Source organism: Phymastichus coffea, unplaced genomic scaffold (assembly GCF_024137745.1).
Source record: "Phymastichus coffea isolate CEN01 unplaced genomic scaffold, Cenicafe_Pcof_1.1 PCOF00013, whole genome shotgun sequence".
Classification (NCBI taxonomy): domain Eukaryota; kingdom Metazoa; phylum Arthropoda; class Insecta; order Hymenoptera; family Eulophidae; genus Phymastichus; species Phymastichus coffea.
The window spans coordinates 2,347,390-2,361,848 of NW_026706824.1; the positions used below are offsets into that span (position 1 = coordinate 2,347,390).

Below are 14,459 nucleotides of genomic sequence, written 5' to 3' on the forward strand. Positions count from 1 at the left end.
AAATTAGTTTAGTTGAAACCAAGTTAACTGATCCGCCAGGAAATGCGTACATATCATAAGAACGATAATACCTTTCCACGTAACAAACAAGACAGACGTAAATCGACGTAATCCAGGTAATTAAGCAGGAATGTATAGACTGAAGACAAACTGACTCAATTAAACTCTAGCCGATTTTCGCAATATGTTTACACATAACCATGTTAGACAACAGTATTGTTTTATGTATAATGTGAGAATACCGGCCCGGACGGTTTTCTCCGTTTAGGCACTTGCCGACGTCCGCACACTGTGCCAGATTGGGAATACACTCTCATACCTATAAGTTTCTGCTTAAAATATAAATTGAGGTTATTAGTGGAGTTAGGAGCAAATGACGGGAAAAGAAAGGAGAACGATGAGACGAAAAATAAGAGAGATGTGAGTTGTACGTGCAGTCAAACGATGATGAACTTGGCAGTTATAGCCGATCGTTAGAGGATTAGTTACTCGCATATGTTGTTTCTTTTTTATTTCCCGAGTTTTCAATAAATTGCCATGGTTCCCGTAAAATGATAAGTATTCCCACATTAGAATAGAGTATAAATCACTGCGTATGAAATGCGGAGTAAGTGCTCCATTAATGTATTTCTAGGACAAAACAGTACGCTTTCTGCAAAATAAATTAAAATTTGAAAAGAAAATTACAGTAACATTATGCTACGTATAAGTAATCATGTTAATATCGAATTCATTATAAATTTGTTGGACGTAAGTTGAAATAATCAACGATATAATTCTGCATAAATGCTAATTTTAACGATTGAGATTTCTCTAGAAATAATTTCCATGAATCCCACGATATTACCTAAAACGTTGCAACATAAAATTGACTATGATTAAAATCGTCTTTTCGAAGATCAAAGATTGTTCTCGTAATTTATTTATCACCATAGCGAAAGATAATCGAATTCAATATTTGCACCTTTTTAACGTGAGTGAGCACTGATTTTTACAGTATAATGTTATTTAATTAAGAAAACCAATCTTATTCTTTTATTCCAGGTTGATATTTAACATTTTAATAAATAATTTCAAAAATGAATTAATTATTTGCAATCTTGTTCTATTTCATAATCAAGATTCATTTCACTTAAAGACTAATATTTTTTGACGGGCTGACGGTATTCGTGGTACACTAGTGTATGAACTTGTGATGAGGGCAAGCAGTATGCTTGCATTTCGTCTGCCTTTCTCTCCTCCCCTTTTATATCGGCAAGGCATAGTGGCCAGCGTTAGATACGATGGGAGCTAGCCGATGACAGCGACTACATCAGAATACAATGATGGTAGCTTACGATAAATTGATAGCGGGTGTTAATCTGATAATTAATTATGCCCACGTGACGTATGCTATGGTATAGCGTAGCATGAGTGTATAGGGACCTATAGGTTTAAAGGAGCTAGTGTAAGATTTGGAGAAGAAAGATCGAAGCTACCATATCGCTACAACAGAGTTGGAGACGACACGGCCTATAGGCTATATATAGTATGCAGCAGATGGGGGAGGCCCTATAGGGCTAGCGTCACTGATTCTGAGATTTTTAGTGAGCGAGAGAGCAAAAGAGAGAGAGAGAGACAGAGAGAGAAATAAGCATGTCCGTTCAACTATCGTTTGACTAGTCGTAGCTGCTTTAAGACACTCTAGCAGTATCTGGAGTTTCCATACGGATAGAAACACCGTTCTTATCATATTAATCTAGACAGAATACTGCAACTGAAACCCTTAATGAATTGGTATATAATATATGTATCTATAGCTAATTATTTTTCAGGATTTCATTATACTTTTGTAAACTGTGAAAAAGCTAACAGTTCTGCTATATCTATTATCAAGTGTACAAAGTGTGCACCTTTATTTTTATCATACCATAACTGCTGTTAAGTCAGTATACGATTTCCCTTCTTAAATCATAATGATCTATATGGCCACAACCTTTGATGATTCAGTATACCTTACAACTATGTATTTTAAAGATCTCTTTTGAAACTTTTATATCAATTTTCTTCTCAACTATTTCAGTTTATGCGAAATTGCTACTAATAAGCTTCGAAAACTAATAACTAATAATCTTCGAAAACCGTAAGAAAAAAATTAAGAGGCTCTTCCTACTACTGTTATCAAAAGAGGGTGAGTAGGTAAATAAGAGAGATTTTAGCTCAGGAGGGAATCAGCTCACTGAGCTGATACCCTAAGCTGATGCCAGTTCATCTTCAGCTCAGCACTGTCAACTCACCTTCCCTCCTCTTACGTGCTTCTGCACTGTCGACTCACCCCCTACTCCCCCTTCTCTCCTGAACTGATGCCCGTGCGTTCTATGTGGTGCTTCAGCACTGTCAACTCATCTCCCTCCCTCCGCCCTTACCAAGCTGATGCCCGTATGTTCTATGTTCCATACTTTCGGTTCATGGTGCCCCTCAGCCCCTACTGAGCTAATGTACTCTCTGAGCCCGTGCGATTGCATGCTTTGCGTTCATCGTGTGTACGTCTGTATGTATGTGTTAAATTGTTTAGACGTCATAAGGTAAATTTTTATAGAAAAAAAAATTAACGGACAGATCGGAGGATCGAACCCGCGTCTTCTGGATCCGCAGATGTTCTATCGCTAGAGCCACTGCCACTAGTACCCCGGACAGTTCTTATTGTGTATATTAGCTACACGATTGGTATAGGGCCCAGAGGCGCTAATATATATAACTAATAATGTGATCACATATATATTTATTATAATTAGTATAAAATGAATTTTTAGTAGTTCAACGCGCGTGCGCGCGCGCGCGTGTGTGTGTGTGAGCATGTGAGACTCACCTACCGAAGACGGTTTAATAAAAAAGAGTGCAAGTACCCGTGAATACCAAGATGAAAAAAAATGTAACACATAATCCTGATTACTTTAATTTATTTGTAGCCTTCGTGGTTGTAAGCTACTATAAATAGCATAGCGTGAGAATTATCGAATCATTCATCAACCAGTATTCCAATAAAATGGATCGCTACCTTAAAGTAAAGTACTCTCGTTTTCCACAAGAAAAGAAAAACAATCATCGACATGGAAACAAACTATTTCCAAATTTTCGAGTAATACTAATAATTTTCCTGGATAAAAGGGCTATCATCAGTTCAATAACGAAAAGAAGGACTAATAATCGTATGTATACATGTCATCATTATATAAACACTTCAACTACATTTTTTTCATCTAAATTCAATGTTGTATAAATTTTTTTTATTGATAAAAATATATAATTTATTATAAAAAGATGAACTGCTGCTGCTGCTTCTGCTGCTATCGTCGTCAACATCAGCGAAGAATTTCGCTTTTTTTGGATGGTTTAATAAAAAATAAAAGAATATTTTTTTCGTATCAATTGAAAAAAATTTCTTTCCAAATAAAACTATATCTTTTTTTTTAGTTAAAGTCGCTCAATTTATGCTCCATCAGTGCTAATCAGCGACGGAGGCTTGCAATGTGTTTGAGAACAAAGCACATGAAACTTTTTTCAGTGGTGCTTATATCAATCAGCAGAGACTGGGAATGGAACCCGGACCTACCAGGTGCGAGTCCATCGCCATACTGACCAAGCCATTGCAGGCCTCCAAAAAAATATCTTATTCTACGTGTTCTTAAAAAATACATGCTATTCTACAAATTATCTACTTAAAAAACAAAATCACTATAGAAATCCTTCAACAAGGCCATCGCTCTCTTCCCAATCTATGCAACAACCATCGATGTAAAACTTTTTCATTAATTTAATGTTTCGATGCACATGTCGTTACGTATTTGCTGTTGTGATTAGGGCACACGGTAACTGATTTTAATTTTTCGAAAGGTGAATAATCCAATCATGATCCCAATTCCCAATAATCATGATTGGGAAGCTCTCTTGGTTGGCCACCGTATCCTCTACTATCTCGCGGTAGGTGCACCTTCCCATTATTGTTAATAGCGTGCGACCCCGCGCAGCGTGCGCGAAGGGATTAATTGTTGCGTGCGAGCAGTTAGTTCGCGGTGATCGCGGTTTTCTCTCTCTCTCTCTCATACAGCGTGTGTTGTCATTCGCGCTAGCGTGCGCAAGTCTCTCGGCAAAACCCCCGTGTACTCGAATTGCATGAATAAAGTGAACGTTAGTCTTTACTTAATCTAGTCATCGTTATTTTGTCTTTCCTTTGTCCGGAGGTCGCGTCTGTTTATATTTGATTCGAATTAGCCGGTAGTCTGTCACGGATCGCGCGGAGGTGATTAGAGGCGCACTGCAAACATAGTTTCCAGCAGCGGCCGCGCGAGCGCTACTAAGCAAGGGCGACAGCGCCGCCAAGCGGCGAGTTGGGGGAACCCCACTCGGAGTAGCGAAGAGACTCTGCGCTGGCGCACTCCAAGACAAGGTAGGTTGATGTGCTTCGAGCACATAGATAACTAGGCGTCGTTTAGTCATTATATAGGTACGCTCAAGAGATATTATAGACTAAACGGCAGCCTGTTACACTTTATTAGTTTTTTAGATTAAAGCTAAAGTACCTTTCGACCGTGAGTCCGCTGGAGCGCTAACGCAGCCTTACGCCGAGGCGTCTTCTTTTGATTAGGGCTACGCTTTCCGATATGTCGGGCCCTTGAATTTTATGATTGATTTCGATAGCAAAAATCCTTAGGAATACGTAGGAGCAAGAATTTTTCAAAAAAAAATATAATTTTTGAGATATTAGCAATTGTTTAAACAAAAAGTTAATAACTTTCGAAAAAAAATTTTTATTGTTTATTGTTGTAATGATTTCGAAATTTTAAGGCATTATAAGTATTTTGAAAAAAATCCGACTTCGATATCTTTATTAGTTTTAAAAATATAGCCGTTTGAAAATTTTTTATCATTTTTCTTTAATTGTTAATAACTTTTGATATAATTAATGTATCGTCTCCAAAATTTGGGAAAAATCTCAGTTTTATGTGTACAACAATTGTGCCAAATTAAAAAAAATCCGTAACCTAAGGGTTACAAGTCAATCGAAATAGCCAAGAATTACCCATTTATCTATCCGGCATTTTCGGCAATCAAAATTTGACTTGGAGTGAGAGATAACCAGTACTTCATAATTATTGTGAGACCAACGTTCTTACATTTATCTATTTCTATAGCGTTCAGTTCATACCTAATATCTTCAAACATGTGACAAATGGCATTATTAACAAAATTAGTATTCGTTAACAAAGTGTTATTGTTGCTCCATAATATTCTACAAATGTATAACGAGCTGCGAGATGGTAAAAGATACAAGTCTTGATGTTGAATTGATATGGAATCTGGTCACTGTTTTTGAACGATGCATTGGTGTAAGGTTGATGAACGTTGATCTCGTAATGTGCCAAAGATTCATCGAAGACGACAGGTGACTGTATTTCTAGAATGTTCTCCATTGTTTTGTAACGAAATTTGTTCGTTATCTATTTTTTAAGGAGGTCAAATGAGGCGCACTCAAGGAAGGGGAGGGGGAAAGGTAAAGAAATACAATACAAAATTCACACTTCAAATACCATAAAACAATTTTACCTTATTATAATTGCCAAACTAAATACTTTACAAAACCTTACTCACTAATGAACACAACTAATAAAAAACCCGCCTTAAACACTATTGAACACATTAACAACGGTTAATTATTATTAACACTATTAACAACGGTGTTCTTAACACATACTATGCAATAGAAAGAACGAAGAACAAATTAATTAACATTAACCGCGTTTACAAAATCTAACAGATACACAGAACGTGTCACCCGGCAGGTGACCGCTTTGACGACAAACCGATTTAGCATACTTAAACTAAGAGAAAACCGCCCGGTGAGGGATCGCCTTGTCGGTATGCTATCTTAACAAATATTGTCGACCGCAATTACAAGCAAGTAGCATTGACACCTACAACGTGACCTTTACAACTACTCGCTGTGCTATACCGCTAAAGTGAAAGAGAGATAGAAAGAATAAAAAAAATAGCCCTTGACCTTAGCTGTGTTGGGATAGGGAGGTCTGACTGCGCCCTACGGATTGTGTTGGTGGCCGTCGCTGGGTGACTCCTAGCCGACTCTTTCCGGCTAGCGTCCCTTGCAAGATGCAAGTAAAAATATGCTTGTCGTTTGTCTTGCTTGGTTTCTCGTCGCAGCCTTTTCCATCAGCTTTTTTAACGTTTGTACGAGCTTTTTTCAAACCAGAAACGATGACTTTGCGCGCATATTTATCCTTGGACCATTTGAATGTGGTCGCTTTGATCACGCTTTTCAAATTAACTAACTTTTTATTTTTCGGCTTCGTCCTTTTTCTCCTCGTGAGACTCATACCAAACTTTATTTTAATTTCGTGGCGTTAGATACATCGTAAGCAGCTGCTTTCTCACCAAAACTAGAATATTTAGCGAAGACTCTATTGAACGATTTTTCGCTAAAATTTTATCTATAATATTTCTAGCCTGCATATTTTCTCGATTTTTCGAGTACGCTATATCGTGTTGCTTGCAAGCTGTGTCGAGAGGATTGATTCATGGATTGCCGTGATTTAAACGTGACTGTAACTTTTTTCCTGCTCCGCAATATTGAAAGCCTGGAATATGGAGCTCAAATGGAAATTTGTTGATGATATAATTGACCAATCCTCGTCCTTTCTTTGCTCTTTGAAGTTTGCATATGATCATCACTTGATCAAGTCCAATACACGACCTACGTTTGAAATTATAAAAGCAGGTATATATATAGCTAAGTGGCTAGTTATATTTCGAATATTGTACCATGAGTATGAATTTCAAGGAACAAACTGTCAAACTTCCCGTAGAAAATTTTGACGTCATCGTGCGAGAGGATAAGCAAACAAAGCGTCGCGGAGATTTACTGCCCAATAGCATCAGAGCTATTTTTTGTGGTTTGTCCAACCGTGATAAGATTAATCGTGTTAGATTCGAAAATTTTTACGTGTACGCGAAATCTCTCAATTAGTTAATGTATAAATTATTTGAAGAGATGTTAAAGCCGATAGATGGAGTAAAGTATTTTTCGTTCAAGGAGCACGAATTCGTGATCGATGCTGAGCATGCACTGCCTAATTCAACTATAATATTCGACGACATAGTCTATGAGAAACAGGACAACGTGCGTGCTTTCTTTTGTATGGGTAGACATACAAGCGTCGACTATTTCTGTCTCGCAAACGTACGCACGTATTCCTAAACATATCGTGAGAGATTACGTCAATTTATTGGCATTTTTTCGACAAGACGAAGCAAATATGAAACATATATACAACGGTCATGTGAATTCAGATATAACTTACAATGAATTTAAAGAACTTTGTGCAAAATGCTGATTGGATGATAAATGTGGGTTTTTAGTGATCGACAATGACAGAGCTATCAACTGTGGAAAATATTGAGTGTAAGATATTGATATTGTATTATTAAGTGTCTTGATTGTTTTGTTATAAATATATAACGATAGTATGCAGTATACAGTTTCTCTACAATCGTTGAAGAGTTAACATGGCTGATTATCAACGAGACAAACATGTGCTTTTTCAATTCCTAAAAGCGCAAGGCGCAACAAGATAAAAATAGAGTTTGTTAAAGCATAGCCGAGATTATAACAACGATGTCTTGATAAGACATTCTAACCAATGATCAATCCTCTTGAAGCCATAATAAGCAAAGTAGATTCAATTAAAAATTTAATAAGTGAGAAGGAAAAAAATTTTTCCAAAGCTCTTGTTACAGTTAAAAAGCCGAAATTTCTAAAAAAAATCAAAATACGAAATCAATTATTTTGCTGATAACGTCGATAAGTATGACACCACTCAGTCTAGGGGCGATGGTTTCAAGTACCCAAAAACATAGGGTTTAATGGAGTTACTGGTAGCAAAGAAACCTAATCAAAGATTCATCAGTTCGAATGATCTCATGAGCTACAAAAGAAATTTTGGAGATATCTAGTAAACATGGAAAAAAATTATCCAAACGAGGCTAGATGAGCGCAAAATAGTAACAAATGCAATAACATCATTGGTCCGTTGTTCAGTTTGACTAAAAAGACAAAAGGAGACGAGGGGCTACAGACTGGTACGTATTTACCTATCTACAAGGTTACACGAAACAATACTTATACAAGGTGTCAAATAAGTAACGAAACAAGGCTGTAGCTTTTTAGGTACAGATTATTAGACCAAGGTCAACGTCATTCCTTTAGTAACTTTCAACGCGGAATCCGATGGTGACCTTGGATTTGACCTTGAGATTGACCTTCAAGGTTATTTCAAGGTCAACTTTGTTTTTTTAAATGGGAACCCCTATTTTTGACAACGGCAATCGAAAGAGCGGAAAATTTTACGTCCAAAACGGTATTTTTAAATTTTTTTGCATGGCCTTGAGAAGGTCGATTTAAGATCAAATGATTGAAAAACTGCCTAAAAGCGTTTTTTTAATTTTTAAGATATCGAAAAATGACCTCTACAAAATTTGTTCAGAACAGAGTGGGCCACCCAATGCACCAAAAACCTTTGACCTTTAACCTCATTTTGAAGGTCATTTCAAGGTCGAAGTGTTTTTTGTAATGGAAACCCCTCTTTTTGACCCCGGATTAGCACATAGCGCGAAATCCGACATTTGGATAAGGTATTATGTTGAGTTTCTATTGATCCACGACGTTCATCGCTAAGGTCATGTGAAATTTAGATCCAATATTATTCGCGAAACATTTACAAAATGTTTCGGGCTAAATTTATTAAATTCTACTGAGAGCATGTTACAGTGACCTTATCTTTGACCTTTGATTGTTTGAATAATAAAGTAACGGGTTATCCAAACCGAAAGTCAAGTTGTTTTAAATGAGGAGCAAGCAGAGACATAGGTACAGTTTTTTTTCCGGATAAGTTTTTTCCACTCACTGCGTTTTGAACGTTTCTTTCTGATTTCGCGCTATATGCGAATCCGGGGTCAAAAATAGGGGTTTCCATTACAAAAAACACTTCGACCTTGAAATGACCTTCAAAATGAGGTTAAAGGTCAAAGGTTTTTGGTGCATTGGGTGGCCCACTCTGTTCTGAACAAATTTTGTAGAGGTCATTTTTCGATATCTTAAAAATTAAAAAAACGCTTTTAGGCAGTTTTTCAAGCATTTGACCTTAAATCGACCTTCTCAAGGCCATGAAAAAAAATTTAAAAATACCGTTTTGGACGTAAAATTTTCCGCTCTTTCGATTGCCGTTGTCAAAAATAGGGGTTCCCATTTAAAAAAACAAAGTTGACCTTGAAATAACCTTGAAGGTCATACTCAAGGTCAAATCCAGGGTCACCATCGGATTCCGCGTTGAAAGTTACTAAAGGAATGACCTTGATCTTGGTCTAATAATCTGTACCTAAAAAGCTACAGCCTTGTTCCGTTACTTATTTGACACCTTGTATATTACGTATTCTGGGATGATCCGAATGAGCTAGTTGATCGTCTTGGATTGTTAGTGACTGAACAATCAGCCGGTAACAATAGTCATATCAACAATATTTATTCAATAATTGAATTACGCGAGGATATATAAATATATATATATACAGGGTGGGTCATTTTAAATAACCCAGTCTATTTTCTCGGAAACTATGGGGGTTAGCGAAAAATAGTTCAGATGAAAGTTGCCCAACTTTGAGGAGGACATATCCTTGTGACCTTGCCTTTGACCTCTAAGGTCATGTTCAAGGTCATTTGAAGGTCAACTTTGTTTTTTTAAATAGGAATCCCTATTTTTGACCCCGGATTCGAAAAGAGCGGAAAATTCTACGTTCAGATGAGGTAATATCAGTGGGGTCAGGGTTCGAAATTAGAACAAAGTAAAATTGTAAATTTAAAATGGCCCACCCTGTATATATATATCCTCGCGTAATTCAATTATTGAATAAATATTGTTGATATGACTATTGTTACCGGCTGATTGTTCAGTCGCTAACAATCCAAGACGATTATTTATTTTATTGTACCGGAGGATTACAAGGTCAAATACAACTTATGTCTACTATTTACGAAATCATTTATTAAGCATATTCAAAATATCATTCATTTAACCTCGAAGCAAATGTTCGAAGTTACCTCCATTTGCTTGGAGGCATAAGTCGAGCCGCCTCTGAAACTGGCGCACAGTGCTAAGCAAAGTTTCTCTTGGTATTGCAGCGCATGCTCGGCGAATGCGATCCTGCATGTCTTCTCTAGTTGTCGGCTGCTGTTCAAAAACATCATTTTTCAAATAGCCCTATAAATAAAAGTCTGGGGATGTGAGGTCAGGTGAACTTGCAGGCCAGTTAACTGGACCTCCTCGTCCGATCCATCTACCATGATAGTTTTCATCCAAACAAACCCGTACAATTCGAGCGAAATGTGGTGCTGCACCGTCCTGCTGAAGCCACATTCTCTGTCGCGTGTGTAAATCAACAACTTCCATCATTGCAGGTAACTGATCTCTTATTAGCTGTAAATAACTATTCCCGTTAACGTTTTCTTCAAAAAAATAAGGACCGATCAAATAACCATTGATGATTCCACACCAAACCATCAGGCTCCAACGCCTCTGGCGATTCACAGTTCTGTGCCAATGAGGATTTTCATTCGACCAATAGTGGCAATTATGCCTATTAAGTTCTCCGTTACTTTGGAATTTAGCCTCATCAGAAAATCATTCTGTATCATCTGTAAGACCCATTGGCAAAACGCAATTCGCTGTTGGAAATGTGCAGATTGTAACTCTTGAACCAAAGTAATATGATAAGCATGATATTTTAGGACTCTGAGAATTCTTAAAACTGTTCTTCTTGCTATACCATGCCCTCTTTTAATTCGGCGACTGCTGGTATGAGGATCAAGGTGAATGATTGCAAGAACAACCAGAACACGTACATAATTTGCGTCATACACGTGACGCCTGCGTTACCTAACCAAACGTTCACGACGAGCTCTCTGAGTTATGCGACTTATTTGTCTATGATCTGGGTGTTGTCGGTGCGGAAAGCGTTCAGCGTAAAGTCTAGCTGCAGCACGATAATTATTATGACTAGTCCCTAAAATCAATAACATATCCATAATCTCATTCGGCTGATAGTCAGGCATTTTTAGAGATTTCAATCACTCAAACAAAATTTAGATCACGTAATTTCAATCGGAACTTCCAAGACTGATGGAAATAGAAAATTTGAAAAATTACTCACATTTCATGATTGATTTCCTTTTGATGATTTTCCAAAATTTGGTACGTAAAGGAATTGAAGTTATTTTGTTTTTGTTAAGTTGAAGAATTTTTCATAGATTTGTAGTATGATGTTGCATTAGTAATTTTTTGCAATGAATATTTAATTTACATGTAACATCATTCTGATTTTATGTAATTACAAAATACAAATAATAACTTTAAGATTATCATCTGAATTTTGGAATGGTGATGTCAGAATATGACAATAAATATGTACATAATTCATTAATGAGAAAAACATAAAAACGAAAGCTTAGTTTGTAACCGAAGATGAAGGCGGTATGACCTTGAACATAACCTGAAAGTTCAAAGGCAAGGTCATACAGATATGTACCCTTGAAAGTTGAAGAAACTTGTTTGAAGAGTTTACGCTTAACCTTAGGCGTCCCAGATTATTCGGGCCGGAAAAATTACCTCTACATGGCCTTGGGGTTCATGCGGATCCCACACATATTACCTTATTTGAACGTAGAATTTCCCGCTCTTTCCGAATTCGGGGTCCAAAATAGGGGTTCCTATTTAAAAAAACAAAGTTGACCTTCAAATGAGCTTGAACATGACCTTAGAGGTCAAAGGTAAGGTCACAGGGATATGTCCCCCTCAAAGTTGGGTAACTTTCATCTGAACTATTTTTCACTAACCCAACCCCCATAGTTTCCAAGAAAATCGACTGGGTCATTTAAAATGGCCCACCCTGTATACTGAAATCACACCTATTGTTTGAGCATTATCAAAATGAACGACGACAATATTCAAACGTAAATTTAAAGAGTAAGAAGTCCACAGTCTTCGCGATCCGCCTGGTATGGGGTTCAAGTTCATGAGTGAGTACCAGTACGATCTAGAGAATAAATAAATGAAAAATCTTGCTCCTCCACGACAGGCGCTATAAATACATTGACGCTAAAAATTGGGAAACGGAATAGATCGAACAGATGGAAATCAAATCTACGAGAAATATGATCGCACGAGTGAGGAGTGATCTTGAGGATTTGGATGTAATTATCAAAGAAGAATTAGCACTAATAAAGTCAAGTTTACAAAATTTAGAAAACAGTCGATTAGATGGAAGCGGTAGTGGAGGAGTTGCAAAAACCAACGAGGCTAATTAAGCAAATTAAGGAATTAATTAATTAATTAATCAATTAATTAATTAAGCTAATTAAGCTAATTAAGGATAATTAATCCAAGACGAAAGTGCGACGTTCGAGGCATAGATGAGACGTGCAAGCCGATCTCGTCGATACGCAGGCCTACTCTAGGTAAAATCGCAGCTACAATTGGCTTCTCACGGTAATTGATAATTTTTTCAATTACGCGTGAACTGTGCCAGTGAAAAAGTAAAACCGGTAGCGATGTGACAGCGGTCATCAAATCTATTTTAGTGAAAGGTAGACTACCAAAGAATCTCCATACGGTTAGAGGCAAGGAACTCTACATTTCAGATTTTAAAGCTCTAGAGAAAAAATATAGTATTAATCTATACTCTACCTATAGTTCAATCAAATCTTCGATATGCGAACGATTTCATCGCACGTTGAAGAACGCTATGTGGAAAAAGTTTGGTCTTCGTCGAAGCTATAAATGGTTGGACATACTAGGAGAGTTCACAGCTGCTTACAATAATCGTAAACATAGAGCTATTGGTATGAAACCTATCCAAGTTGCAGCGACATTATTATGATACATAGTATCATAATATATACATATCCAATGACCGCCTACATGATTGTTGCAAAAATCATTACAACTGTGTAATAATTGTATACGAGGGTGGTCCGATAAGTACTTAGCCTCACCGCCCGATGATGCCACTCTCGCAAAAGAAATATTCTATGACGCAGTACAACCATCTCGATGGTTACTGTCAAGATTTTAGCCGGATCGGAGTTGTAGTTTATTTTTGAGAGCGTGTGAAAGCAAGTGTGTCCGTTGATTTTTGAACAATGGAAATCTTTTTTTTTGCACTTGCAGTATCGGTCGGTTATTTGATTCTTGTTTTTGGAAGGGAAATCGCGCAGCGAAATCAAAAAGCGCTTGGATGATGTGTACGGTGACATTTCTCCTTCGATGACGACCGTCAAAAATTGATTTAACGAGTTTCAACGTGGTCGAACGTGGATTTTTGAAGAGCTACGTCCAGGTCCTATGAAAACGGCTACCACGGAGGATAACGTGACAAAAATTCACGATCTCGTATTGGCAGATCGACGATTGAAGGTGCGCGAGATAGCTAAGATCGTAGGCATCTCAAAAAACCGCGTGGGTCATATCCTGCATGAAATTTTGGGCTTGAGAAAGCTGTCGGCGCGATAGCTGCCGCGTTTGCTCACTCCGGACAACAAGCGCAACGTGAGACAACTTCAGAGTAATGTCTGACGCTGTTTAAGCACAATCCGAAGGAGTTTCTGCGTCGTCGAAACAGTGGACTTTACCCGGTGAAAGTGCTCCGAAGAAGGCGAAGACTGCTCCATCAGCCGGAAAGGTGATGGCCACCGTTTTCTGGGATTCACAAGGTGTGATCTACATCGACTACCTAGAGAGGGGCAAAACGGTCACAGGGCTGTACTATGCCGAATTATTGGACCGATTCGACGTCGAATTGCAGAAAAAACGGCCCCATTTGGCGAAGAAAAAAGTGCTCTTCCACCATGACAAAGCACCGGCTCACATCTCCGCCTTCGCCATGGCCAAATTGGTTGAATTAGACTACGAACTGCTGCTCCATCCACCGTATTCTCCAGATTTAGCCCCGTGCCACTTCTTTTTGTTTCCAAACTTGAGAAAGTCACTCGCCGGGCAGAAATTTGAGTCGAATGAGGAGGTAATCGCTGCCACGGAAGCCTACTTTTCAGACCTCGAGGAAACGTATTTTTCAGACGGGTTAAAGAAGTTGGAGCATCGCTGACCCAAGTGTATCGAACTAAAAGGAGACTATGTTGAAAAATAAAACGCCACTTTTCCAAAATTTTCGTTTTTCTTTTGTAGGCTAAGTACTTATCGGACCATCCTCGTATCTACTGCATTGCAAAGAAAAGGTTCAATCCACTGGCGTACTGCAAATTTCACAATATTTTGAAGAGGTAATGTACTTCTTGGTTGAATAATTGGAGGACTTTTTTGAGAATAATCATATAAAATATAATGAAATATATCAACATAAGT

At 37.7% G+C, this 14,459-nt stretch overlaps 1 protein-coding gene across 3 annotated transcripts in view; it reads right to left on the reverse strand.

The window, feature by feature from the left end:
• Nucleotides 1-14,459, reverse strand: part of LOC131673122 (uncharacterized) — a 974,862-nt gene that overhangs the window by 283,226 nt on the left and 677,177 nt on the right. The window lies entirely within an intron of this gene.